This window comes from Mesocricetus auratus, unplaced genomic scaffold (genome assembly GCF_017639785.1).
Source record: "Mesocricetus auratus isolate SY011 unplaced genomic scaffold, BCM_Maur_2.0 Super-Scaffold_100010, whole genome shotgun sequence".
Lineage (NCBI taxonomy): Eukaryota > Metazoa > Chordata > Mammalia > Rodentia > Cricetidae > Mesocricetus > Mesocricetus auratus.
The window spans coordinates 86,062,886-86,090,547 of record NW_024429194.1 but is presented as its reverse complement, the minus strand read 5'-3'; the positions used below and the strand labels follow the sequence as shown (position 1 = coordinate 86,090,547).

Below are 27,662 nucleotides of genomic sequence, written 5' to 3'. Positions count from 1 at the left end.
CTGGGCTCCTGTCAGTCTCCTTGCCCACCTCACATCTTCATAACCCTGTCAAAGTCTGGCATCACGCCCAATTAAAGTCTTGGGGTTGGGGTGCTCGGTCCCTCCTGACACCACTTGGGGTCACCCAGAACAGCCCTCCATACCCTCCCCAGGCCAACATGAAATGTGAAGAAGGCTGGCAGGTGGGAGGGGGAAGCTGGGCGTCTCATCCCTCTAGACCAGAACTTGAACTAAGACCTTGTGCCTTGAAGACGTCCTCTTACTGTCACTCAAGTGTCCCCTTTAGCCACGCCTCTCAGTCCCCTGTCTAAATACTCCTGTGGGTGCCACAAATGCAGACAAGATGGACATTCCCTAGGACGGTCAGTTAGGTGGGCTGGTCTAGAAGGCTAAGAACATTGAACCCCAAGAAGGAAGGCAAAAACAGCAATTTTGACAGCAGCTGTAGGTAGGACCCCTTGGTAAGAGCATACAAAGAACATAGAAGAAGACCTGGTCGGGAGCCTACAAGCACATGGAGTTTCACACGGATTGGCCTAGGGAATTAGGGAAAAGGACACAAGGAGGCATATCTCTGGAGACAAGACCACTGGCCTCCCATGAATAGCAGAAAGTCACATTGAAGTCACCTTTAAACAGCAATAGTGTCACTTGCCGTGATTCAAGCTGTGACCCAGAAACATGCTAGGTATGCTGGATATCCACACCTTGTCCCAAACACAGCTATCCTGTGAGACAGACATGGCTTTCCCATTGTACAGAGGGGGAAACTGAGGCACTGACTGGGTCACAGGACTCAAACACAGAAGCTCAGCTATAGCTGTCACTATAATTCCAGGAAATGTCACTTCCACAGAATTCCCGGGGGTGGGGGAGACAGAAGCAGGTCCCCCAGGGGAGGAGGGGGCCTAAAAGTTGAGGGTGTTCAGCAACCAGGGGCCTGGGCCTTTTGGGTGACCTCGGACATTGAACTTCCTCAACTAGGACCTCAAAGGCAGAAACAATGCCAGATGCACCAGAGCACTGCACTGGGTTGGCGGATCCCCAGAATGCGCGGGAGCGAGACATGAACCTATGTCCTGCTGGGGGCCTGCAAGAGCAAAGACCCTGAGGAGACCGGGCTAAGAGAGCACCAGGCAGGCTGTGGCCTCCTCGGAACACAAACAGAATGCTTTGAAAGAAACAGGAAGCTCGGGCCTACCCGTGGGGAAGCACCCCCAACAGCCACAACAGCAACACCGAGTCCCCCGCAGCCCCTCCACCGCACCTCTCCGCAGAAGCCCCTTCTGGGACCTCAGCAGCCTCAGCCCTCCACGTGGAGACCACCACACCTTAGAGACAGCATCTCTCTCTGCTTAGCAACCACCAACCCCGAGCCCAGCCAACCAGCCTCCTGCCTGACTCCTCCTCTCTCCATGGAGACCACAATGCCACAGCAACTGCCGTCACTCAGCGCCCGCCCGCTTGCCTGGACAACAGCTCCCTCCACGTGGCCACCACCAACACAGCCTTGCTGACAGTGGCAGCCTCTCCTCTCCAGGGCAGCCACCAACCACAGCTCGGCTGGAACAGTGCCGGCTGCCTGCCTGCCTGCCTGCGGCCTCCTGGCGTCAGACTGCTCTCCCGGCCACCTCTAAGATTCAATGACAGGGGAAAAGACCCCACAGACATGCAAGCAGCATCTCCTGCCCTCAGCTCTCGCCTAGCCCTTCCATAGTCCTGCTCTTTGGTGGAAAGCCCCCGCTGGAGGGAAAAGAGGCCATGTTCTCCCAGACCTTCCCAGAGGTTGGCGCCCACTCCCAGCCAATGCAGACATTCCCTGCACAGGCCAGACTCAGCCTCTAAGCTAGGCAAAGGATCTGGAAGTAGGGGCTTCCTTCTCATCCACAGGGAAAGACTGTCCCAGCCCCCAACAGCCTGCCACTTTGCCGGTAGCCTCTGAGGCCCTGGGGAAAGGGAACCAGGAAGACACAAGGTTGGTGTGCCCGTGGCTTGGGGCGGGGAGGGCCTGGGACAGGCAGGAAGGGACCCGCAGCAGCTGAAGCTGGGCTACATCACAGGTATGCAGGGCCAGGTCATGTGAACTACGCTCACAGACAGTCACACACTCACAGACATAAGGAACCTGTCCTTACCAGATGTCTGCTGGCAAAGGGGGCCCCTGCAGCCAGTGAGGCTTTGTCCCTGACCTGGGTCTCAAGGATGTCCCTTAGGCAGCCCCAGCAGCAGCGGTGGCAACAGGGTCTTGGGTCTGGCCCAGTGCGGCCGTGCGCAGCTCCTCAACCCTCTGCTCTGCCAGGAGGAGAGGGGGAGAGAGGGAGGGAGGGAGGGAGGGAAGGAGGAAGAGAGGGAGGGGACAGCAGGAGGAGGGAGGATGCTGAAGTCTTGAAGGGTACACTCACTTCTTTCTTAGGTTTCCCATGGCAACAGCATATACCACAAATGATATCAGTGTGAGAGAGAAGAGGCCGAGGGGAGGGAGGGGTAGAGGGAAAGGGAGAGAGATGGAGACGGATCTAGAGTCAGAGATGGAGGAAGGTAGTGACTGAGACACGGGGAGAGACAGAGATAAAGAGATGAGGAGAGAGACAGGGAGATGGGGAGCGGGGCAGGGAGGGAGAGAGACAGGGAGATGGGGAGAGAGACAGGGAGGGCGAGACAAGGAGATGGGGAGAGAGACAGGGAGAGGGGAGAGGGGCAGGGAGGGAGAGAGACAGGGAGGGAGAGAGACAGGGAGCTGGGGAGAGGGGCAGGGAGATGGGAGAGAGACAGGGAGAGGGGAGAGGAGAGAGAGAGATGGAGAGATATGGGAAGAGACAGAGTGTGTCGGTAGGATGAAGAGAGAAGTCAGAGAGATGAGACGAGAAATAGACGGAGAAAGACATGGAGAGGCTGAGACAGAGAGACGGGGCGGAGATGGCAAGAGGCATAAATAGAGGGATGGGGAGACGCTGAGAGGTGTCGAGGAAGACGGGAAAGGGGGAGAGGGTGGGGTAAGAGGTGGGGAAAGATGGGTGGATACGGCAGACTGGTTAGAGCCGGTAGAAAGAGTGCCAGTTGGGGAGCAGTACTGAAGGGGAAGCCTCAAGACACAGAAGGCAGACTGGGAACTCTCAAGGTGTACCTCGGGAGGCGGGGCACAGCCAGAGGCCAGAGGCCCCGGGCAGAAGAGTGATCAACAGATGGGCGATTTCCTGTGAGCAGAGGGACTCCAACTCTGCTGCGGAATTCCTGACTCCCTGGTGGGCACCCCAGGTGGAAGGGGTCTCCCAAGTCACCCCTTTCACGGTCAGTCACACACTGTGGGCACTCACCCAATGTGGCCTCCACCTCACCTGAGTGCCCACCCGCGTCACCTTGCTGCTGGTCATCCAGATCAACAGCACTGCCTGGCTCCTCTCACCGACCGCAGCCACACCTTGGGCTGCAGTCAGGAAGGTAGAGCCCCCTGGCCCTGCATGCCCTCTCTCATTCAGAACTCCCCATGCTGGCACACACCCTCTGCTCAGTCCTGCCCTGACAGCCTTCCGCCACGGCCCTACACACCTGTCTGCCCTCCACCTGCACAGACACACTTGGGACCGGATGGAGGAGGCCAAACCCTGCCTCCAAATGTACACACACGTGCTGTGCTCACACATGAGCCCCTCGCCTGTCTGGTCCTACATCCTCCATCAGCCCATCTGGCACTCCCAGACCTCCCCCGCAGGCAGGGGCTCACACGTCACCCCCTCACCAGTGCCATTCACAAACATATGTAGACCCACCCAGCACTGGCAGCCAGCGCACCAGAACATAAACACTGAGGCCCTGCCTGCTTGGTTCTCTCCCCCCACCCAGAGGCAGCAAGGGTGAGCATGGCTGGGGTCTTACAGAATGGCTGGCAGCCATAGCGGAGGCCCACCGAGACCCTTGGCCCGGCAGGGCTGCAACCATCCCACAGGGCACACTCTAAACAGACACCCACACAGGGCACCCAGACAGAACCAGCACGCCCACAGAGCCTGGACAGGGGAGGGGCCCTACCCAGGCACGCATCCTAACACACAGCCCCACAGCTGTGTCAACACGCCTGGGAACACTGCAGAGACACACATCAGCCCGCCCACGGACACACACTAGCCCCCCACTGTGGACTGCTCGCACATTCAGACTTGCCAAAGGCACCCAGACAAACACGCCCCCGTGCACAGGACACCCTACAGAGTTTCACACACCAACACATACATGTCCGCAAGCCTGTCTACACGGGGAACCCCTCCCAGGCACCGGGACCAATGCACACCTGCCGCACAATCCCAGGACACTCGACCATGCCTGCACCCTCTGCAGCGCTCCCAGGGGATTCCCATTGGATCCCAGTCTGACTGGGGCACGCTTCTGCCCTACCACCTTGCAGACCTGTACGTGTTCCCACCCCCGCCCCCGCCCCCACCCCGACCCGCCCCCGCCGGCTGCTCTCCATCCCGCGCACCGAGCCGAGCCCAGAGCCCGTGAAATTGGCTGCTAGAGCGTCAGCGGCTGCGGCTGCAAATTCTAAGCACAGGGAAGTAAGGCGGAAAGCAGCGGCCGAGTCGGGGGCGGGTGACGCCGGGTGGAGAAGCTGCAGGATGAGGCTGGGGCGGTGGCGACCCGCGGGACCAGTCCCTGCCCACTGGATACAGGCTTCCATGCCTCCTCTCGGCCGCCTTCCTGGCTCTGCACCCTCCTTCGTGCAAGTCCCGAGCTCAGCCGCAGGCCCAGCTCCGTGGAGGAACTGGGGCTCTGTCCAAGGTACTGGGGCAGTTCCTCTCCAGTTCCTTGCCTCCAAGGCCTAGCTAGCTTCACCAGCGGTACCATCTCGAATCCGGGACCGCAGACTGCCTCCTCTTGATCATCTGTGCTACAGAAGTGCTACCAAGGCGCATCTAGGGACTGAGTAAGGGGCTCTCAGAGTCCAGGCAGAACAGCAACCCAAGCACGCTAAAGATTGCCGGTCCATGTCCACCTGTGTCACCCAGAGCAGGGCTCTGCTTTTAGTTTAGGCTCCTTGGGAAGACCAAGATGGCCTTGCTGCCTCCTCATAGTCCGGGAAGAGTTACAGAAACCCGAAGGAATATGTAACACCCCCCCCCGGTCATCCAACCACAAGCATGAATGAGTTGATCATCGAGGAAAAGATCTCAGCGGGGTTCCTGAAGCCTCACACCACCCTATGTGAACTGAAGTCACACCAAGCAGGGCTTTTAAACCTGCCTTTTAACAGGCACTAAAGATCTGCACGCTCCAAGCCACACGGACGATGTACAGTTGCTCCATCCAGCACTCACGGGCCTGTGTGACGGGTCCTCAAACCACAAGTCCAGACTTGCCTTTTTAAAATTCTCTCCAGCTTCCCTACCTACCTCCATGGCCCTGGCCCACACATGCTCTCCCCACCTGGCCGGGCCCCACACACACACACAGCTCCCACTGCCAAAGGATGGCAGTTAAAATCCTCGAGCCAAAATTAAACAAGCAAAGGAGCCTCTCATGCCTCTCTGGTACAGAGCAGGTGCCAGCCGGCTCAAAACAGAAGGCAACCCAGCCTCCCCCAGTCGGCCTGGGGCTGCACAGCACCTGCCCCCAGCCTGCAGCACACCCCTTCGGATCAGAACACTCACTAATGAAGACTGGCTGCCAAGCAAGACCTACTGTGTGCCAGAGGCTTGGGACACGTCTCCAGAGGCGCTTGTCAGAGCCCTGGGGCCTGCAGCTCTCCCTGGGTGAACGGTGTACATATGTGTGCACAATCGGAATGAGAACAGCATCAACCATCCTCGGATAGATGAAAGGAATGTGTGTCTGGTGAGCATTTTCTGAGAACCTGTGGAGGTTGGCGGGCAGTAGAAGAGACGGACCAGAAATGGCTCAGCAAGGAGCAGATCTGTGAAATCCCCCAGGGTCGTGAGCAGGGCAGGGAGGACAGGCCAACAGGCCTCACATGTGTCTCTCCAATCTCCCAGGAGGACCGTAGTGGGGAAGAGACAACACTCAAGGAGGGAAACTGAGTCAAGTCTGAGTCTGGCTGGCTCAGAACAGACCAACAACACTTGGGAGTCACTTCCTGCATCCCCTAGAGGGGCAGTGGTGACAGGGAGCATGTGCCTTGCCTTCTCCCAGCTCAGGACATAACCTAGGGAGGTGGACAGACTGCAACTCCAGACCCCTCCTTCCTGGGGTGGGAAGTACAGGCTGGAGAAGGCAGGAAGTTCTGCTCTCTCTCTCTCTCTCTCTCTCTCTCTCTCTCTCTCTCTCTCTCTCTCTCTCTGTCTCTGTCTCTCTCTCTCACACACACACACACTCACACACTCACAATGCTGGAGGCACTGTGGAAGGACAGAATCAGAGCACTGCCTTCAGGAATGTCACAGGCCTAAGGTGGGGACCTATTGGGAGAGGGAGACCTGGGAGAGGCCCCACCGTCTCCTCCCGCCCTTCTATCCCTACACCCATCACATAAGGGTCACCCCACCTACTGCCTCCCTTACGGCCAGGTCCCTGTCCCCATTTACAGTTGAGTGCCACAAGGTCCAGAGAGGGGCCCTAGTAACAGAAGACCCCAAGCAGAAAGGACCCTGGCCCACTTGGAGAAGGAGTCTAGCAATGAGTGGGAGCTGCTTTCAGAATCTACCTGTGACGTTCCAGTCCTGATTCCACTGCTGTGGGGTGGCCCTGGGCTGCTCTGCAACTTCTCTGTGTCTTGTCTGTGAAATGAGGAATAACAGCTGCTCTTATTACACGAGGATTCTGTGGGATTAAGCAAGAGTCAAGGGCAAGTTATAGATTGAATCCCAAACCAGCGCTAGGCAGGGGCTGGAGACCCTTCCCTGATACACTTGTCCTAATTACCACTGTGTTGGTCATCGCTCTCTGAAGTCAACCCCTTCCTCTGGCTTTCCCAAGTGGCTCTCCAGTCCTCAAGGTCCCTCGAGGGTTGCCTGGGAACTATGTGCAGAGCTGGGCCTAAGGAAAGGGATCTCTGTTATCCCAAGCCCACAGACATGATCCCCAGCAACAATGTCAGAGCCTCTGCCCTGGGTGTTCATTGAGTCAGGACAAGGTTAATTTGATCAGGGATTGGCTGGGACAGCTGGAGGCAGACAACTGCATTTGCCTTCTGGACTGTTCTCACCCAACAGCCTGATGGGTACAGAGTGTCAAACTTAGAAGCCGTGGACTTGGCTAGTGCAATGCAGGGGGGTAGGGAGAGGTTTGGAGCAGAGAAAGACCTGGACTCTGGAGTGTTAGCAAGGGCAGGGGATGTGCAGGGCCTGACCTCACTTGTCAGATCCTAAGGCAAGCAGTCACTCCTTCCTCCTTAGAGCCTACCTCTCTCTCTCTCTCTCTCTCTCTCTCTCTCTCTCTCTCTCTCTCTCTCTCTCTCTCACACACACACACACACACACACACACACACACACACACACACACAGGAATGGCAGGGTGGCCCTAACACTCCAATCTGCTTCCAGAACAGTGCTGGGGTGACAAGAAGGCCCCCCGGAGGAGAAAGCATGGGGATATTAGAGACCTTGGACCCTCCCCACTGGAAAGGATTAGCAACCGAGTTTGCCTGTCTCTATCCAAATCAACGGAAGCCACAGGCTCTCCACTGTGGCCAGTAACCTTTTCACCCACCTGCCACCCTGACTCACCTCACCCCCTATGGCACAAAGGTCCCCTTCCCTGCTGGTCGGATGTTTCCCTACAGCCACCCTGCAGAGGAAAGAATTCACTGACCTCAGTTTGCCTGGCCACAGCCCTGTGACTAGTGGCCGGTCCATGCACCTACAGGACCCCAGGAAAGAGAAGCAAATTCTTCACAAAGTTCACTTAACCAAACCGCAGCAGGTGCTGGGGGGAGGAGGGTCTGTCTAGGCAACAAGAGGCAGGGTTGACATGGGCCGAGCTCCACTCCAAGTGCCAGGCACCAAAAGGCCCACTGTAGTTCCTCTGACCCCACCCTTCACCTCTAACCCCCTCCAGGAGTGACAGGTAAAAGACCTGACAGGAAAGTCGGAAGAATGCCCAGATCACAAAACTCAAAACTGGCCAATTGAGATTAGAACCCAGGGCTCCAGGCTCCCTCAGCATATGCCCACGCGTCCACATGAACATCCACAAACACACGTGCCCAAAGTATGTGAGCTGCTGGGACAAGGCTAACACAGACTTGAGGGGCTCAGGGGCTAGGAGGTGCCATGTGGAGGACAATGAGATGCATTCTTCCCGGGGAGCAAGGGTCCCAAGAAAAGGAGGACCTCCAGGAAATGGGGGCTCCTTGGGAGAGACTGCTGGCTCAGAGGCTCCATTCTCTGTCCTTTCTCCCCCTCCCAGGAGAGATGACCACACTCGGCCCCACACGTGCACAGTGACATCACATGCCGAGGCCCATGAGGGTAGCCCTCACACTGCTGCCCCGGTGACGTCACCAATAACCTGAAGCTGATGTCACAGCGCAAGGTTCTCACTGACATCACACACACATCTCCCTCCCCGATGTCTCCCTACTCTTCTTTTCCTGCCCAACGCCTGTTGGCCCCGAGGTCCCCCTGTCCACCATGTATAGCAGTAGGGTCCATAGGCAGCTGAGACTGTGTGCTCACCTAGGATGCTTTCACCCACATCCCAGACAGCATTTACAGGCATATGCAAGCCCACATGTCCTGCTGTTGATCTAGACATGACATGTCCCACAGGTGTCCTCAGGCTACGGAAACAGTGTGAGCCAAGCAACACACACACACACACACACACACACACACACACACACGCAGACATGCCCAGCCCCCGTGATGCAGCTCCTGGTGTTGAGATGCCGCTCCTCCGTCACTGAAGCCAATGGCCAGGGCTGCAGCTTGCACCACATTCCTCCAGGTACGGCCAGCAGCTACCCCTTCCCCCAGCTTCTCCTCCCACAGCCTGGCCTGCTGACGGTGACGTCCGCAGCCGGACACAAGAGCGTGCACTCAAACACACTGACACACAGACACCAGTCCAACACCTGTGTCTCTCAGCAAGAAACAGTGCCTCTGCAGCAGCAGCAATGTAGGAAGAATCCAGAGCCATGGGATGTGCCCTTAAGTACCACATCCCTCCAAAGCTGACTGAGATTCCGAGCAGTGTCCCTGGCTCATTCTCCTTGGTCATGTCTGACACACCGAGGCCCGGCAGCCTACATCCTCCACACAATCTCCCCAAGTGCGCAGATTCACACACCCAGACACACACACACACACACACACATACACACACACACACATCCCAGCTGCTTCCTTCCAAATATTCTGAGGAAGCCCTGCTGGGCCACAGATTGCGTGTGTGCGTGCATATGCATGTGTGCGTGTGCATGTGCGTGTGTGTGTGTCAGCAGGGGGTCTATCCTGAGTCAATACACACCCTTTCCCACGTGCACAAACCACCCCACCAGCCAACACACCCACACTCTGGCCCCTCCTAGCCAATTGCAGCCTGAACATACACACACACAAACACACGCGAACACTCACACACACACACACACACACACACACACACACACACACACACACACCACCCGGCAGTGGCAGGGCCCAGTCAAAGCTGCAGTATGTCGGTTTATGCTGGTGCCTCGCTGCCTGTCCCACACCAGCCCCGCTGAGAAAAAGAAAATCTGACCCCCTGCAAGGGTTCACCACGTACATATCCAAACTCTGGTCCGCCTACTAAATTCACAGTGCCCCACGAGGGGAAGGGGGACAAACCGCACCCTGGCCCCTCCCCCTGAGCCAGCCACCTAGCCACCCCGCCAACCCCCCCTTACCAGTGAGAGGATGAATTCGTTGACCCGCCAGGACTCAGTGAAACGGGGATCCGAGTCTCTGGTTTTCCAAAATGGGGGCCAGCGAGGTGCGGTGTGGCACTGACTAACGAGAGCGTCCTCCGCCAGCTTCTGCACCACCACCCCGAAAATGCTCACCTCGACGCTCGTCCTCCCTGTCCTCCCACCACGCCTCCGCCCAGCCTCACCCCCACCACCTCGCGCAAGGTGGTCCCCAGGGGGTCTCACGGGCATCCCCAGGCCAGGAGGAACCCGGAGTGGCTCTCCCTGGCTCATCCTCCCCTCCCGGGTCCCTTTCCAAGCCCCACCCCCGCTGGCGGCAGGGCGCCCTCAGCTCAGCCTGGATTCCCAGGGTCTCCGCAAGACGCGGGCAGCTCTCGAATCCGGAGGAATTCACTCACCTCCAGTCCCGGCTGGGATCCGAGCAGGATGCCACCGCCTCCGGGCAGCGGCTGCTGCAGGGCCTGCGCCGGAGAGCGAGCGTGAGCGCGGGTACGAGTGTGCGCAGCGGCCGGCCGTGGCTCTGTGCGTGTCGTGTGTCTGTGGCGTGGCCCGGGCGTGTGTGTCTGTGAGCGTGCGTGTGCGCGCAGACACTGCCACCCCCGCCTCCCGCCGCGCAGGGCTGCCGCCCGCAGAGGGCCCGGGCGCGGGGCGGGGTGCCTCAGGGGCTGGTGATCCCTGCGTCTGTCGGTCCGGCCGGCTCCCCTCACAGGCCTCCTCGCTGCAGACCCTCCCGCCCCTCGGCCCGCTGCTTCCAGGGCCACAAGCGCGCTCCCAGACACACGCCACGGGGCGGGGGCCGCGCTGGGCTCCGGCGCTGCTGCAGCTGTGGCGCCCTGTGAGGCGGCGGCACCGCGGACCGCCGAGCCCCGGGCACCCGCCGAGCGCGCCCCCCGGCCCTACCCCGCCTCGGGCACCTAGCACCCGACTGTGTCTCGGCCCACCCCACCATCGCCTCCACCAGCTCATTCAACAGCTGGAGGCAAAGTTGCCCCGGGTACAGTGCCCGTTAGAGGACAACCCCATGGCGACCCTCCTCCCCCAGATGCACCCCTTTCTGCCTGTGCCCTGACCTGAGGTCTTGTGCATAACCGCCGGCGAGCCCTGCGTTGGGGCTGCTGCGTTCCCATTTTGCAGGCCGGACAGCAGAGTGCTTGCCCCAAGGTAACACAGTTAAGTTCGCAGAGTCTCGGATTCTCCCTGCTTCATCCAGGGTACTTGACTGTCTCTCTCCACCTTAACCCATCCCTGGGAGGATACTGGTTCTGTGGCTACCCAAAGAAGCTTCCAAGGCCTTCCTGGCCCCAGTTCAAGCTGCGCTTCCTACCTACCTACCTACACACACACACACACCTGCACCGCCTGCAAGGGGGTCTCCCTGGCCGCGGTAGGGAAGGGCTCTGTGTCCAGAGCTGGGTACATGAGCAGCTGGTGGGGAGTCGGAGCTGGTGTCAAGAGCCTCCACCAGGCGCGGTGACCGGCAAACCCAGACAGTTGAGCTGTGCCGCCGCCTGGCTTTGTGCTTCGCAAACACTTTTACGGGCGGGCCGTGTTCCCAGTGCCTGTCCTCAGGTGGTGCACAGCGGCTCAGCCGGGCTGCTGGACTCCTAACAAGGGCATCTCATGCAGGCCTGGGCCGAGTCTGGGTGGATGAACGGGAATCAACTGAAGGACAGGAGTTGCTCAGCTGGAGAAAGGGGAGAAGGGTGTCCCAGGCTGCAGGGACAGCATGTGCAAACGTCGCAGAGGCAGACAGCGTTCTGGAGTCTTAAGTGCAGAGGGACCCACCGAGTTGGGTTTACTAGAGCAGAAAGACTTGCTGTTCAGAAACACCTCCCTCTTGTCATCTGAGGACAGGAAAGCGGCCCAGGATAGGAACAGAAGGGTAGACAAGCACTGAGACGCCGGCCACCTGTTATGTCACCTCATGGTACAGAGAGACTGTTGGATGTCTCTCCTCTGGCCTCCAAACCTGTGTCTTTGACTGGCAGGCACACTCCTACCTCCCTAGCCTTCAGGTCCTTCCGTGCAGACCCAGGGAAGCCATTATGCTGCCTCTGCCCTCTTAACCTAATCCCCTTCCCCGAAGAGGGAGCAGAAGAGCTCAGGGTCCCCCACTGGGCGTCTAGCTGATTCCTACTGGAGTGGAGCAGTCCCCAACGCCTGGCCGGCTTGTAGCAGTGACAGCTGCCCCTGCGCCCTCTGGCGGATCTAACTCGCAACTGCAGAGAACGCCCTCTGGTTCGCGTGTGCCCTGAGGTGGGCAATGGCAGAGGCCTAGTAAATGGGCTCCGGCCCAAGACACTGAGCAATGACACCAGGGAGCACCAGGCATCGAATGGCAAAGAAGCATTCCTGGTTCCACCTGTTGGGGATTCCCAGAGTGAGAGTCACACGCCACACGCCACATGACAAATCCCCCCCTTAGTTTCCTCCTGCAGGCATGGGCCAGTCCTGAAGGCATCCTTGCTGGGACACTCTCTTCTTTCTTGGGGCCTGCAGAGCCAGCTAGACTCACTCTGAGGTGGTTTTGAGCCCTCGTCATCCCCATATTCTCTCCTTGAAGACCGGCCCCTGTAGAGCAGAGAAACTGTCAGCAGTTTCCCTCTCTGAGTGCGGCTGCTACCCCACACAGAAGATGGTGGCGTTGGCCTGGACGGGAGGTCACTGTGGGCCACACCATCTGGATCCCGACTGGGCTCCCTCCACACCAGCACTGTCCGCTGAGCCTTTCTGCCATGGTGGCAATGATTTGAGGAGCCGCTAACCACATGTGGCTATTGTGTGGTTAAAATCATGCCTTCTACAACTGCAGGGTTCACTTACCTTTCCATCTTGATTTATCTAGGCTTAAACGGCCACGTGTGGCTTGTGGCTACTGTGTTAGTGAAGATTTGGGTCACAGCAATCTCTTGGTTAAAACAAACAAACAAAAAAGCCCAAAGAGAAAGAGCTCAGTGCTCGCGCACGCACGCGCGTGCGCGCGCGCGCACACACACACACACACACACACACCAGGATCCTGAGCACCCGGTCATAGGAGTGAGGCAAAGGTGGGACCGGCATGTCCCAGGTCTAAGTCAGGCCTTCCCATTCTTCACTTGGTCTCTGTAACAGCCCCTTCTTCCTCTCTCGTTTGTTTAAGCCCTCCAGAGGTGCCCCAGAGTCCAGGCAGGCACGCAGACTGTTCTCACGGCGATGCCAGGTGACTGGCACCAGCTGCCTAGGTGCTCACTCTGTACGAAACATCTGGATCAGCTGAACTTGGGTGTGACTGCCGGGCGGGTGCTGGATCTTCTCTCCAGGAGTGTAGCGAGCTGTTGTTCGCGGTTACACGGCACTGCAACACTTCACCAAGATCCGGGAGAAGGGCTAAGGATGTAAATGAAGACAAAGACATCGGCTCATTCTTTTCTTTTTTGTTTTGTTTTGTTTTGTTTTGTTTTTGTTTTTCCGAGACAGGGTTTCTCTGTATTGTTTTGGAGGCTGTCCTGGAACTCGCTCTGTAGACCAGGCTGGCCTCGAACTCACAGAGATCCGCCTGCCTCTGCCTTCCGAGTGCTGGGATTAAAGGCGTGCGCCACCAACGCCTGGCCAGCGGCTCATTCTTACAAGGAGAATGGCGCTTATTTTAACAAGAATGGAGCCTTAAATACCAATGGCAGGCATGGTGGGAAACCACCAAGATCAGAAGCCTGTATTCCCAGGGCCCTCCGGCAAAGGGTGGGCCAAAAACAGGAATTAACATTTAGACAATAAGGATGGACAGAAAAGGAACTTGCAGAAGTGTTTTGCTAGAAGCTCCTAGTCACAAGCTGGTCAGCAGGCTCCCATGGGGGAAGGGCGCTACACTGGAGAAAGACATCCAAACCCCCCTCTGCTCTCTGGGCGGGCTAGTCGTCTTAAGGCAACTTGGCACCAGCTAGAGTTACCTGAAAGGAGGGCGTCTCCATTGAGAAATACCACCCAAGAGCCGGTGAAGGGCATTTTCTTAATGCTTGATGGCGGAGGGCCCATTGTGGGTGTGGCCACCCAGGGCTGGTGGTCCAGGGTTCTACATGAAAGCAGGCTGAGCAAGCCTTGTTGAGCAAGTTAGTAAACGGCACTCGGCTTCAGCGCCTGCCTCCAGGTCCCTGCCCCGCCTGAGTCCTGTCCTCGCTGCCTTTGATGATGAACAGTTGTGTGGAAGTGTGAGGGAAACAATAAACTCTTTCCTCCCCAATTTTCTCTTGGCCATGGTGTTTCTTCGAAGCACTAGAAACCCTGGCATGCCTTCAGCGTCTCTCCCATCACCCCCACACGCTCTATGAGCCGGCAGCACAAGGTCACGCTGCAGGAATCTCTCACTCCAGACTTTGTCCTTTGCCTGAGAGAACTTTCCCCCATGGAAGCCTCCCTGCCTGCCTCCTGCCAGACTTCAGGGCACTAGTCAACACCCACCTCCCCCAGGAACCCTGGTGACCTCCACCGAGCCGTTACTTCCTCCTTCTTCAGTTCCCAGAACATTCTGAAGACCGTAGTGTGTGACAGCACACGTCACGCATGCGGTCGTTGCTCCTGTGTTGTCCACTGCTGAGGCCTCTCCTGTTGTGACCACTCTTGCCTGTGGCCCTTCCCCAGTCTCCCCTCATTTGGACACCTCTGTCCGGGAGCCCAGCGCTCTTTTCATTTGTCGCTGTAATTAACAGGCTATTAAAAAATGGCTGTGAAAGGCTTGTCTTTTAGGCAACCGGCCTCTCAACCCAATTCCTTCTCTCCCCACAGCCATAGGTAGTCTTAATGGGAAATGAATCAAGGTGCCCCTCCCCCAAGCTGAGCTCATAGCTCACAGGCGGAGTGATTTGTGGGCAGAAGGAATAGCTCTATGAGAAAAACCCCAGAATTCCAGTGTCCGAGATAACACAGTGGGCACTGCCAGTCGCCTGGATCCCCGTCTTACATCCCAGACCTCAACCCGCCTTGGGGTCTTCTCATGATGCTGAGGAGTGGTCCCCACAGCCCACGGGCAAAGTGCCCTCCATTCCTGAGTTGACCAAATGCGCCTCACAGATGACCCCACTAGCCTGGCCATATCATGAGGACACCCCCCCGCAAAGGTCTTCTTTGGGGAGCTTGTAGAACGGTGGGAGGGAAACCATGGGAGCGCCACCTGCCCATGCACTTAGTTGTGTAGCAAGACGCGCCCTGCAGACACACAAGATTCTCTTCCACTTGATCTCCATGCCGTTTTGAGTTGACGCTAAGAAATTAGGCTAAGCGATTCTCAAATCACAAATACATGCATATAGAGCACAGGGCATCACAGCCCTGTTGGGCCTCCGGTGCTGGGGCAGAATGCTCGACTCACTAGAGAGGAGCCCATGAGAGGCAGAGTCTAGAGAGTACATGTGAGGTCCTGTGCACAACATGGATGCCCTCCCACAAGAGGCGTGGAGCAGGGAGAGATGAGTACAGGGGACAGAGACTCCTTCTCAGCAAGCAGTCCTCAGGTCGGAGCTGTTTTGTTTTTTCCTGGACACTGTGACAGGTCCAGGAAGCAAGATCGAGGGCCCGGGTCAGGGATCAAATACTTCTGGGTCCTAAGAAGGATGAGAGACCTTGAAAGTGGGCTGGGAAGAGTCACTAGGAGGAAGGGGATAAAGATGGGAGCCGGGGGGGAGGGGGGGGCTGAGGCCCCTCCTCCCTCCCACCCACTCCCCACCTTCTCTGTCCGGCTTCCTTCAGAAAAGCCTGCCTATTTGCCAAATCCATCATCGGTTGTTGTGTAATGGATTACCTCCCAACTCCACAGATGAAAAAAGCGAAAACAAAAATCCAACTTGCCACTTGGGTTCTGGGGTCCAGAGGAGGAGGGACGAATATGTTCCCATAAGGCCATCCTTGCCCTCTAAGGCCAAGGCTGAGGACCTGCTTCACGATGCTGGCTGTAGATGACAAGCAAGTGTAGCTTCAGCCCCTTGTCCCTGAGACCACCTCATGACACAGTAGCTGCTGCCCCACAGCCAGACAAAGGCAGAAGCCAGGACAGCTCTCGTAGCCTGTCCCCAGATGGCACCACGGACAGGGGCCACACTGGCTCTACACAGGGCGTGGGTTCCAGGAAGAAGGTTCCATCGGGCTGTCCCAAGGCCAGGGAGTCTGACGACTGACACGGGGGAACCTGAGGACGCTCTAAGTTCTGTGTCCAGATAGACAGGAAGAAGATAGACAGCAAGGGGTGCAGAGGCCGAGACAGCCGGCACCTGACCTCCATCCCAGGACAGTGGATTCCGGGACCCTGTGGTCTCTGGTTCAAGAGCAGCCTCGGAGCTAGGGTGTGAGGACTGGTCATGAAGCTCCTCATAAAACTAGCAAGAGTGAAGGAAGTCAGGGATATGGCCCCAAGGGGAGGCACCAACAAGGGCAGAGGCCACTGCCACATTCTGATGCCTCCTGGAATGAGCCATCTGGCCCAAAGAGCCTGCTACAGAGGGAGTCCCAGCAGGGGTTCAGAAAGCCCCTGCTTGCCTGGATTGGGGCTGGTTACTGGATGTTAAAGCTGGCAGGCTGCTTCTCTGCAACGCGCCCCAGGACAGGGAGGGCACAGGAGTGTCCTTGGTGACACATATGAGTGCAAGTGAGTCCATATATGACTGAGGCCAGCGCCCCGTAGCCAGGCACAGAGGGGTGCTGAGGGAACGAGCCCCCTGACAGTGCACCTGTTAGACTGCCCATCAGCCCTCCCCTGAACACCCTATGGCAGCCCACCTCTTCCCCAGGACCTCCCAGGAAGAGCTGGCAGAGGGGCAGGAAGCAGGGCTCTGGACTGACCTGATTGGTGCTGCCTGGGAGCCAAGGCCGTCTATGCTGGTGTCAGGTACTCTCCACCGTGCCTGAGCCCTGTGCCCAAGGCTCTACACTGCTGCTGTCCTGCGTCCCATGGGAGCTCCATCCACTGAAGGAGGTACTTCAGGCCAGCCTGTGTTATTAGGCCATCTATCTGTCTGCCTGAAGGGAGGCTGGGCGTGGTGACTCTCCCCCTTTTCTCTCTGGTCCGGAACTGGGGCAGTCAGGGTCTCCAGGGAGCTGGAGGTCACCGACTTTGTAACCAGGCTTGTGACCACTGACCTACTGCTGGCTCTGGCCCCAGGTGCCTTGGGGACTGGAAAGCTGCTGAGTGGTTGATTTCTCCATCTTCTTTCTCTGCTGAAAAACACCCAAATTCAGGCTGACGAGATGGCTTGGCAAGTGAAAGAAAGACTCGCAGCCAATCCCGATTGCCTGAGTTCAATCCCCAGGACTCACACGGCAGAAGGAGACCGATGGCTCCTGCGTTTGACCTCTGACCTCCACACTCCACACACTGTGGCACACATGAACACAGAGAGAGAGAGAGACAGAGAGACAGAGAGACAGAGAGACAGAGAGAGAGGGAGAATTAAGTAAAATGTACTTATTTACACAAATAAGTAAATAAAAACTTTCCAGGATCCTAATAAATCCTTTCAGTAAAGCACCCATTCCTTGCCTTGGTGCCAGGAGCCTCCCGCAGCCTGGCCGCACTCCACCTCAGCCAGTGACACTACTGAGGCATTTCCCTATCTTTTAGGCTCTGGGCCAGGCACACCACATGAATAAAAATCCCTGGGAACAACAATAAGCATCCCACACAGACTGCAAGATTAGCCCCACTTTCTTCATGTGTCTTAGAGATGTTAAGTGACTCCACCACAGTCACACAGGGAAGGGACGGCATGGCCCAGGGCTTCAGTTTTTACCCGTCTAGAAGTGCGTGTCTGAAGGTCCCTGTGGGTGGGTAAGTAGCTAAGCATCCCCCCAGCTAGAGATGAGCCTTTGTGGCTGCCACCACGTTACTCAGTGACAAACCCAGTGGCCAGATGGATGTCCCCTGGACTCCTGTCCCTGCCATCCATCAGAATTCCCACTTACAGGCCGCTGTTAACCATACTCCACTTGGTTCTACCCCTCCTGTTATTCTCTGTTTAGTCACCCTGTCATCTGGGCCCTGTGACAGTTTCTTGTACTATCCTTATTTTTTATGGCCTTGAAGTTGTGAAGGACTGGTCAGGTAACTGGTGGAATGTCCCTCCATCTGAGTTTGTCAGTCCTCTTTGTCATTGGTCAGACAAAGCTGGGGGGTAATGGTGGCCGCACAGCACGGGTCTGTGGTTGAATAATTCCTCGTTGCTGTCAACCTTGATCGCCAGGTTGGTAGTCTCAACAAAGTCATCATTGCAGGTTTTCCAGGTCCAAACTGGCCACCCTGTACCCACCTGAAATATTCTGGCCGAGCCTGTGCCACCTCCCAGCCTGCACCCCCCAGATTGTGAGGCCTAGTGAGGCTAAAACTACAGGGCCCCGTGTGCACAGCATTAAGAACTCAGGACAGCAGCAGCTGAGCACTCACGAAAGCACGGGGCCTCCAGGCCGGGGACTGGAGAACTCTGCCCAGGGCACAGGGCTTGCCTGTGCTTCCGGGCCCAGCCTTAGGGCTCACCTACTCCTATTGCCCAAAGCCCTGCTACCCCGCAGCCCCACTGGCCTCCATCACTGTTCCCAGGCTCACCACCACACCCAGTGGCTGCCACTTTCATGTGACTGCTCCACATTCTGTCCAGGAGGCAGGCGACACGGGAGCCGCTCAAGGTGCTGCCTACAATTAAGCTGCACGCCCTTAAGTTTATGACTCTAATATCTCTGCCAGGAAGCTCTGAACACCGAGGTTCAAGATGTCAGGAGGTCAGGCGGTTGGGCTTCCCTGAGGACTCTCAAGCCTGCTGTCCTCCCACTGTTTGGAGGTTTTATATGAATTTAATTCGCTGGCTTCTTTCTTTTTTTTTTCCAAACAAAATGAAAAATTAGAGTCAGTGTCTTTTTCTCGTGTGTGTGCGTGTGCGTGTGTGTGCATGTGTGTGTGTGTGTGTGTGTGTGTGTGTGTGTGTAGGGGGTGTCCGTGCATGCAGGGTGTGCATGTGTGACAGAGGAGGACTCTCCACCTTACTCTCTTGAGACAGGGTCTCTCACTGAGTGTGGCACTAGGCTGATAGCCAGCAATCCTCCTGCCTCCACCCCCACACCCCACCACCATAGTGAAGGGTGACAGATGTATACCACCATACTAGCTTTTTACACGGGTGCCAGGTATCTGAGCTCGGGTCCTCATGCCTGCACACCGAGCACTCTGACCCGCAGAGCCAGGTTTCCTTTTTCTACCAAGTCAGAAGCCCACGTGGGTGAAGAACATCTCCCCCACCGTCTCCTGGTCGCCCCTCTGGCAGAGTGCTGCAGCTGGCTGTAAGGCCACACCCTCCCACCCAGTGTTTCCAGTCCTGTGAGAAGACAGTCTCCAACAGCAGCCGCACACCTCTGCACCCAAACCTTCCACCTCGGCTCCCGTCTTCGCTTGAGCCCTGGATGACCTTGTACTGTGGAGAAGGCATCTTGCCTTGTGGTTGCCAAAAAGCAGAAGAGAAGAGAGGGAGGGGTGGAGACAAGGTGTATTCTTCAAAGACACGCCCCAATGACCTACTTCCTCCAGTGAGGGCCCGCCTCCGCCTCCCACGCCCCGCCTCCGCCTCCGCCTCCCACGCCACGCCTCCCACGCCCCAATAATGCCCTCAAATTATGAAAACGGTAGTGCACACCCTGGAGATAAGGTCAGAGTCCTCGGGACCAGGCAGTTCTCCCAAAAGCCCAGCTCAGAGCAGAGCTGCATCGAGAGCCTGGCCTCTCAGGGGTGCTCATAATAAAACAGGACTGCTGAATGTTGGTGCCTTTGGAGATGAGGGAGGAACAGCTTAAGAAGTCCTTCTCTGTGACACGGGAATGCCATGGAAAGGCACTTTGATTTAGAGCAGTGTGCCTGAGCACCTTAACAATCTGCTTGTCTCCTTGGATCCAAAATATAATCCTCACATTCCATAAAACCAAGCCAAGACGTCATGGAGCCAGACCATGGAGCGAACTTCTTGATCCCCGCGAGGCCTACTCTGAACCACTCCTTGATGTTTCTCTCCGCTGCTCAGAGGGAGAAATCGATGACACAGTGACGAGCATATTAAAAACCACACAGCCGAGTGCCAGCCGCAGCCAACAAGCAGGCATTCTCTCTGCTGTGAAAGCAGCCCAAGTGAGGCTGCCCAGTGGCCTGCCACGTGCCAGCTCCTGGGAGCACTGAACACAATGGCGGGGGCCACCCTGAGAAATCCCTTCTATGTCACCCCAGGAGCTGCGTCCGGTCCCCCAAGTCCAGGATGCCAAGCGCTACTTGCAGACACCCGCAGGCACCCTGCCACAGCTTCAGTCCCTTGATTTGGCGAGATAAGAGGTGAAGGAAGGAAGTTGGAGAGATGGCTCAGTGGTTAAGAGTACTTGCTGCTTGCCGGGTGGTGGTGGCGCACGCCTTTAATCCCAGCACTCGGGAGGCAGAGGCAGGCGGATCTCTGTGAGTTCGAGGCCGGGCTGGACCGACAGCCTCCAAAACAATACAGAGAAACCCTGTCTCATAAAACCAAGAAAAAAAAAAAGAGTACTTGCTGCTCTTACAGAAGACCCAAGTTCGTTCCCACCACCCACGTGCCCACAACCATCCAAAACTCCATTTCCGGGGGATTTGATTCCCTCTTCTGGCTTCCACAGGGGCCAGGCACACACGTGGTACACACACACACACATACACACACACAGGCAAAACATTCACATACACAAAATTAAACAACGACATTGTTGTTTTAATCTTGTAAGAGGTAAAAGAAAGCTGGTGTAAGGAGACACACCCACTGTCACCGAAGCTCAGATCTCAGCACTGACACCCCTGCAGAGCATTCTGCAGAGGAAAGAGGACCTACTGTGTGCCTCCCTCTGGCTTAGGCTCCAGGAGGCTTGGTGGGCAACAGACAACTACAAACAAAATGATTAGAAGCAGATTCACACCTCTGAGGCTGAGCAATCAGTTCAGGTGGTAAGGTACTTGTCACACAGTGTGAGACCCTGAGCCCAGTCAGCACCAATCCAGTCTCACGCAGGGAAACAGGGAGATCCCTGGGGCTCCGTTGCCAGCCAAACTATATATACTATATGGTGAGTTCCAGGCCAATGAGAGACTGACCCTGCCTTAAAAAGAGAAAACGTTGTCTTCTAAGCATCCACACCACCTTATGGCACAGACTATATTCATTTTAAACATTTTAAACATTCAGTTTGACGGGTTTTGTTTGCTCGTTTGTTCATTTGAGACAAACAGAGCTTCTTGTATGCCAGGCTGGTCTTGAACTCCCTCCCTTGCTGAGGATGGCCTTGAACTTCTGATCCTCCTGCCTCCATCTCCCTGGTGCTGAGATTGTTAGTGTGGACCCAGATAAGGTCAATTTATTTTACCTCATTTTATTTTTTAGCTCCGCAAATCTCTTCCTAATTGACCCAGGCTGGAGTTTCACGTGGGTCCCCTGTGTCTTCGGGTGGTTGGAGATGCCACAGGTTGTAGACACACTACTATGGAGACTTTGGTTCTAGGATTCTCAGACTGAGTGCTGAAGGGCCAAGGCAACTCTTAGACCAAAAGAGACTCACGACATTGCTTGCTGAAGTCCCATGGGATGGGGTCTGTGACTTCACATTGAGGTCTCAACGGTAAACGCAGGGTCAGCTAGATGTGACATCCAAAAAACTAGGGAGGGCCAGGTATTCCTGCCAAGGAGTATGGTTAGGGCACTGGAAATGGAGAGGTAGGGGTAAACTCAGCAAGATCTGGGAATCCACCGGAGGAAGTGTGTGTCCCCCACCTGACTGCCTGGGGCTGGCTCTGAAGGGAAAAGGACAAACATCCCCTGTACTGCACCAAGTCAGGCGCAGGCCCCGAGGAGACAGTATGTCCGGCTTCCCTGTGCTCACGCCTGTGTGCTGACCAGCACTGCCCACAAAATGCAGGAGTACTGGACCTGACCCCAGCTCTGCTGCTGCAGCTGTAAAGTCGCCTGCCCGGCTGTTGGGCATGTGGTTCACAGTAGGACTGTAACAAAGTTGCTTCGGGCCGTGGAGGGAGGAAGCCAGGAGAAACCACTGGCCCTACCCTCAGCCGAGTATCCATTAGCATCAGAAGACCCAAGACTCCACCCTCAGAGCAAGACTTCAGCTTCTGGATCTGCAGCTTAGGAAGAGAGCCAGGAAGTTTAACTCTGCAGGCACAGACCAGCGTTAACGTCATTTCCTCCCAATCCAGTTGCTCTCACATGCACCACCATAAGACCCCTAAACACCCCAAAACTTGGCCCTCAGGGAGATAATCTGAGGTCCCCGCCTCCTTCAGTTTGGTCAGCTCATGGATAAGCCCTCTTCTGCCTTGTCGTTTTTAGGGCTGGCTGACAGCACAGGGAACAAATGGGGTCCCCCACCAAGTCTCTCTGCCTCTTAGTAACAGCCACCATTCGTCAGGGGGTCCCGAGGACCTGCTGCACACTGAGCCCTTTCGGGGGTGAGCCCAGAGAGGCTGAGCAGTTTCCCCAGGAACACACAGCCCGGGAAGCAGAAGAACCCACATCATGACCCCAAGCTGGGTCTCTAAATTCCAGACCCTTCTCTGAGGTCACTGAAGGAGACCTGGGGTGGGGGGTGGGGGTTGACATCACGTGGGCACAGGACCCGAGCTTTCTTCAAGTCCCACGGTGTCTCTGGGGAGTCCCATAGCCTCCTCCCCAACCCTGCAAAAGATCAACTTCCCCTACGTAGCAGTGGCTGGCGTCCCCAGTAGCTGCGGAAAGCTGTGCCCAGGATTGCTGCCCCGCCTTGTCGGAGCCCAGCTGCAGCTGAGAGCAAACATGTCTCCTCTTTGTCACGGAGTAATAGACTCTTGAAAAATCACATCCTGGGAGGATCGCCGCTGAATCTGATACTCCAGGTCTCTCTGTCAGAGAACCATGGAACCATAGACTAACAACCTCCACGCGGGGACTGTAGGAGCCCTGAGTGCCACCTCCTCCCACTAGGATTAGACTGTAGCTGCAAGGCTGGGGGTTGACGTGACCAGGAGGCCTAGGGGTACAGAAAGAGGTGCGGGGGTGGGGGCTCAGCCTGTCATTGTGCTGGAGCACTCGGGTGGTGGGTGAAGCCTGGCTCTGCTACTGATGGTTTTTAATTATGTAAATCAGCCGAGGGCCTGCGCCTGGCACAGGCTCGGCACCCATCAGCTGGCAGCAGAATTAATCAATAAATAACCTGCTGGATGGGTCCTGGGCACGAGAACCAGCCACGCCCTGCCCCCATCCAGCTAGAGGGGATGGGGGCGCATGGGCCACGAAGGGCCCTCAGCACAGGGACACACCCGCCTGCTGAAGCACTCATTATGCTTCCAATGGTGGTGGCTACTGTAGACTTGCACATTAGCACAGGTTAGACATGTTTGCATGTCACAGAGGCATGATAGGCCACACACACACACACACACACACACACACAGAGGCCACGGCCTCCTAGTGTCCTGGTACACCCAGGATCACAACAGTAAGGGACTGGGTCCCTATTCCAACTTCACACCTATCTCCTCTTAACTCACAGCCAACTGCGCTCACCACACCCCGGGGAGCCTATGGACCGGGCTGAGGCTTGGATCTAACAAGCTGAAAGCCCAGAAGGGAAATCTGCCCAGGGTCATGCCCAGGGGTCCTCCCCCCTCCCCCAGCACTGTTCAGTAGTGCCGAGGAGACTGGAGAAGAGAAGAGGATGTCAGGACCTCTGAAGAAAGTCCTGGTCCAGCTGGCAGGGCGGTGGCCTGGGGGTGGGGGCAGGACGGCAGAGAAACTGGCGTTGGCTTCCCTGCTCTCCACTGAGCCCTGATGGATGGCTTCTCCCACTGCTGTGCTGGCTCCCTGGCACGGATCATAAATCAGACCCTCATCCCAGCCGTGGCTGCTCCTTTGATCGCTTTCCCGTGTTTAGGAGATGGGGTTCGGCATCCCCGGTGGCAGAAGGGGTTGGCAGGGAGGACGGTTGAATTGATGGACAGGTTTCCTCTCCCTCTGTTCCTCCCCTCTGCGCCCAGCTGTCTGCCAGTCTCTGCGCTGTGCCGAAATCATTAAATAGTGAGGGAGAAATGAACTGAGATGTGTTTGTGTCTCTCGCATGTGTCTCCTCGATGGGTCCCTCTCCCTGGGCCTGAGAACTGCTCAGCAGCAAACAGCCTCAAAGCCAGGTCCCCAGCAGCAGCTCAGGGAGGAACCAGGATCAGCTCAGGGAGGAACCAGGATCAGCTCAGGGAGGAACCAGCATCAGCTCAGGGAGGAACCAGAATCAGCTCAGGGAGGAACCAGGATCAGCTCAGGGAGGAACCAGGATCAGCTCAGGCAGGTTCCAGCAGCACAAGGAGCATTACAAGGAGAAGGTGCCCTTCATGGTCACTGCAAGTTTCACAGGTCCTGGACTTGTGACCAGAAAAGGGCAGTGAGAACCAGGGGCCCTGAGCAGTCAGTCCTAGGCAGCTGCCCACGCCTCGGGAACGGCTGACGGCGTGGGGGCTCGGGAGCTGCACAGAGCAGCAGTGGATAGTGATTCGGCCTCAAGTCCTAGCTGTGTCTCCCTGAGCAAGCAGCCTACCTCTCTGGTTCTCATAGTCCCTATGTACAGAGTAAGGGAACAGGCTCTGCGTGGCAAAGGAGTGCAGGCATCATGACGAGCAGTAGAAGACTCTAGAACATATCCACTGTCACCATTAATTAAGACACAGGTCCTCACAAGCCAACCTCTCTCAGAGCCTTTAAAACCCAGGGTGCTGCTCCTACCCCTCCCCCAGCAAACCCCAGAGTCCCTGGCTGATGCTGGTAATAGGGCCATACTCTGAGAGCCTCTAAAGCTAGCTTGGCTCCCCACCCACTCTCCAACCCAAAATAGGAAGCTGTGCCCAAGGCCACGTAGGGTGAGGGTGGTGGCCTGGCACTCAGCCTCCCTGGGCAGGACTTCTCAGCAGGTGTGGGGAGGTTCTGAGGGGGAGGGGACTATATGCCCACCCCCACCCCACCTCCACTGCCCCCAGGAGCAAAAGGGCAGAATCTGCCTTCCTGGCCTGAGGTAATCTTTTAATCTCTTTGGTTTTAATCTTGCAGCCCAGCATAAACCCAAATCCTCCAGGGGGAAGGAAGAGGTGGGGGGGGGGGGAGTCCCCTGGCTGCTAATCTAAGCTTCAGGTTCTCACTTCATGGCAGATCTCTCTTCCATCCCCTTCTCAGGAGACATGGGATCAGGAGACGTATCTAGGAGGGAATGCAGGGAGCACAGGCAGATGGGGTGATTCGGAGATGGGATGATAGGATCCTGGGGTTGTGGGATCATGGGTAATGGGGTGAGGGGATGGAGCAATGGGGAGATAGGGTGAGGCCAGGCGAATTCACTGTGACCACTATGGTCAGCAAAGCCTTTTTAACCAGGACACCAAAAGCATTAACAATGAAAGAAGAAAAGTATATGTTATGTTTAATTCAAAGGAGGGAAGGAAGGAAGGCCAATTCATAGATTCACAGACGCAGACAAAATACCCAAGAGTACACTTGGCAACACTAACACCATGCATAAAGAACTGCTAGGGCTGGGGAGATGCTCGACAGTAAAGTGTTTGCTATGCAAGTTTAAGGACCTGAGTTCAAGTCCCCAGCACCCACGTAAAAAACAGGCAAAACATCATGCACCTGTAATCCCACGACCGGGAAGGCAGAGAGACTCAAGGACCCCTAGGGTCACCGGCTAACCAACCTAGCCAAATTGGTGACTCCCAGGTTCTGTGAGATGCCCTGTCTCAAAAAGCAAGGTGAAGAGTGTTGAGGAAGACAGCCAACATTGACCTCTGGCTTACACACACACACACACAGATGGACAGACGATGGATGTTTCTATCCTGCCTGGTCCCAAATAGGCACACAGGGGTTTATATTAATTACAAACTGGTCAATGGCTCAGGCTTCTTACTGACTAGCTCTCTCTGAATTATTAACCCATTTCTATTTATGTATTGCCATGAGGCTGTCGCTTACCCATAATGCTCCAGCATGTCACTCCTTTGGTTGCTACATGGTGCCTACATGGCATCTTTCTCACGACTCCTCCTGTTCCTCTTTATAAGCCTCAGTGTGTTTATTTGGGACTAAACAGCTGTGGGAGCGGGCAGGACAGAAACTCCATCAATACACACACACACACACACACACACACACACACTCACACACATGCACGCACGCACTCATCCACACATTTAGGAGTGTGAGGCCAATCAGGTAAAGCCTGACCTTATCTCCAAAGCAGAGGAGATGGGTCATGAGATCTGCCAGCCTCCTGTGACGGCTGTGGGTTAAATGTCTGAGCCTCCTTCAGAACCCACAGTGAAACTTGCCCTCAGTGGGACTTGAGAAGCAGGGCCCTTTCAGAGTGATGACGTCACAAGGGCAGAACCCTCTTGGGGGGATAGAAACCTATGAAAGAGTCAGGGGAGATCTGCACCCTTGTGGAGGACATGGCAGGCGGGTTCACATGCCCAGCAGTCTGAGGCCCCGGCCTTCTGACTTTGTGTTTCTCTGCCTCCAAAACTGTGTGAGATAGATTTCTGAGCCAGGCAGTTGTGGCACACACCTTTTCTCCCAGCACTCGGGAGGCAGAAGGAGGCAGATTTCTATGAGTTCCAGGTCACTCTGGTCTACAAAGCGAGTCCCAGGACAGGTTCCAAAGACACACAGAGAAACCCTGTCTTGAAAAGCCAAAAGAAAAAAAGAAAAAAAAGAGTGATAGATTTCTATTAATTACTATTTCTACTTCTATTCATAAACTACAAGCCTCAGGTATTTTGTTATAGTATCGGGAACAAACTAAGATACCTAACTAAATGTGTGCTGGCTCTCCGACCTGACCATCCCACTCCGTGGACACCAGTCCAAGAAGAGCAGACCTACCAGCACAGCAAGCATGAGTGTTCCCCGGATTCACTCAGTTTATCTCTAAACTGACTGGGCCAGGGAGATGGTTTGTCAGTTAGACACACTCGACCAGAAATCCTGACCACCTGACTTAACTCTCAGCACCCATGTAAAGGTGGAAGGGGAGAACCAGCCCACAAAGATATCTTCTGTGTCATGGCATGTGTGCCCAAGCATATGGATTATATATATACATATATATATGTACACAAAATAATAATAATTAAAATGTATACTTTGAGGGGGTGTTTCAAGACAGGGTCTCAGGTCACAAATCCCGGCTGGCCTTGAGCTCACTATGTAAATCAAGCTGGCCTTGAACTCATAGTGGTCCACCTGCCTCTGCATCCTCAGTGCTGGGATTGAAGGTATATATGCCACTAAACCCAGCAAAATATGGGCTTAAAAGCCTCTAAAACAAAAAACAAGACGCTGTCTCAGAGGGAGTGGAGAGGACAGAGGTGGGGAGACAACAGGCTTGTCCATGACGTCTGCGCCCCTGCCTCCCGCCAGCTCTCCGTGAGAGACACTATGGCCCCAGCCTCGGTCCTCAGAAGTCTGCCCGCCACGCTCTCCCTTGGCACACGCACTCAGCTTGTGACGTCCTAGGAAAGACCAGCATTCCATTCCTCCCATGCAGGTGCAGTGGCTCGTCTCTGGCAGTGGCCTGTGTGAGCCGTGCTCCTTGAGAGAGCAGCCGCTGGAGTTTTTGACAGGGGCATTCTTGGTGCAGCCTGAGGGGCAGCCCACTGTCGTGAGGAAGAGGAGCTGCGGTTACAGATCTCGGTGAACAACAGCACAAATCCGTCCTCAGTGGGCCAGGGGCTGCTTACCTGGGCCACCTTGGGCAGGTATGTGTGAAACAGTCTTCCACCTTCA

General features: G+C 56.1%; 1 protein-coding gene and 1 long non-coding RNA gene across 11 annotated transcripts in view; both read right to left on the bottom strand.

Moving 5' to 3' along the window:
* Elfn2 (extracellular leucine rich repeat and fibronectin type III domain containing 2) overlaps positions 1-10,510 on the bottom strand; it is a 51,331-nt gene extending 40,821 nt beyond the window's left edge. For 2 of the 10 annotated variants that reach the window (XM_040754184.1, XM_040754190.1), the window contains exons 1-2: positions 6,871-6,999; positions 6,653-6,768 (exon numbers count right to left, since the gene is read on the bottom strand). The gene's annotated coding sequence lies outside the window, so the exon portion shown is untranslated. Of the gene's footprint in view, positions 1-2,135; positions 2,307-6,652; positions 6,769-6,870; positions 7,000-9,822; positions 10,074-10,241 lie in introns of those variants that run through there. The other 8 variants (XM_013111279.3, XM_040754187.1, XM_040754183.1 and 5 more) reach the window with 5 other exon arrangements.
* Positions 10,511-11,613: 1,103 nt separating this feature from the next.
* Positions 11,614-17,012, bottom strand: LOC121142949. The gene is made up of 2 exons (XR_005880108.1): positions 16,651-17,012; positions 11,614-13,212 (listed from the first exon to the last, which is right to left on the bottom strand). It is a non-coding gene; the product is annotated as an uncharacterized LOC121142949 (long non-coding RNA).
* Positions 17,013-27,662: the final 10,650 nt, after the last annotated feature.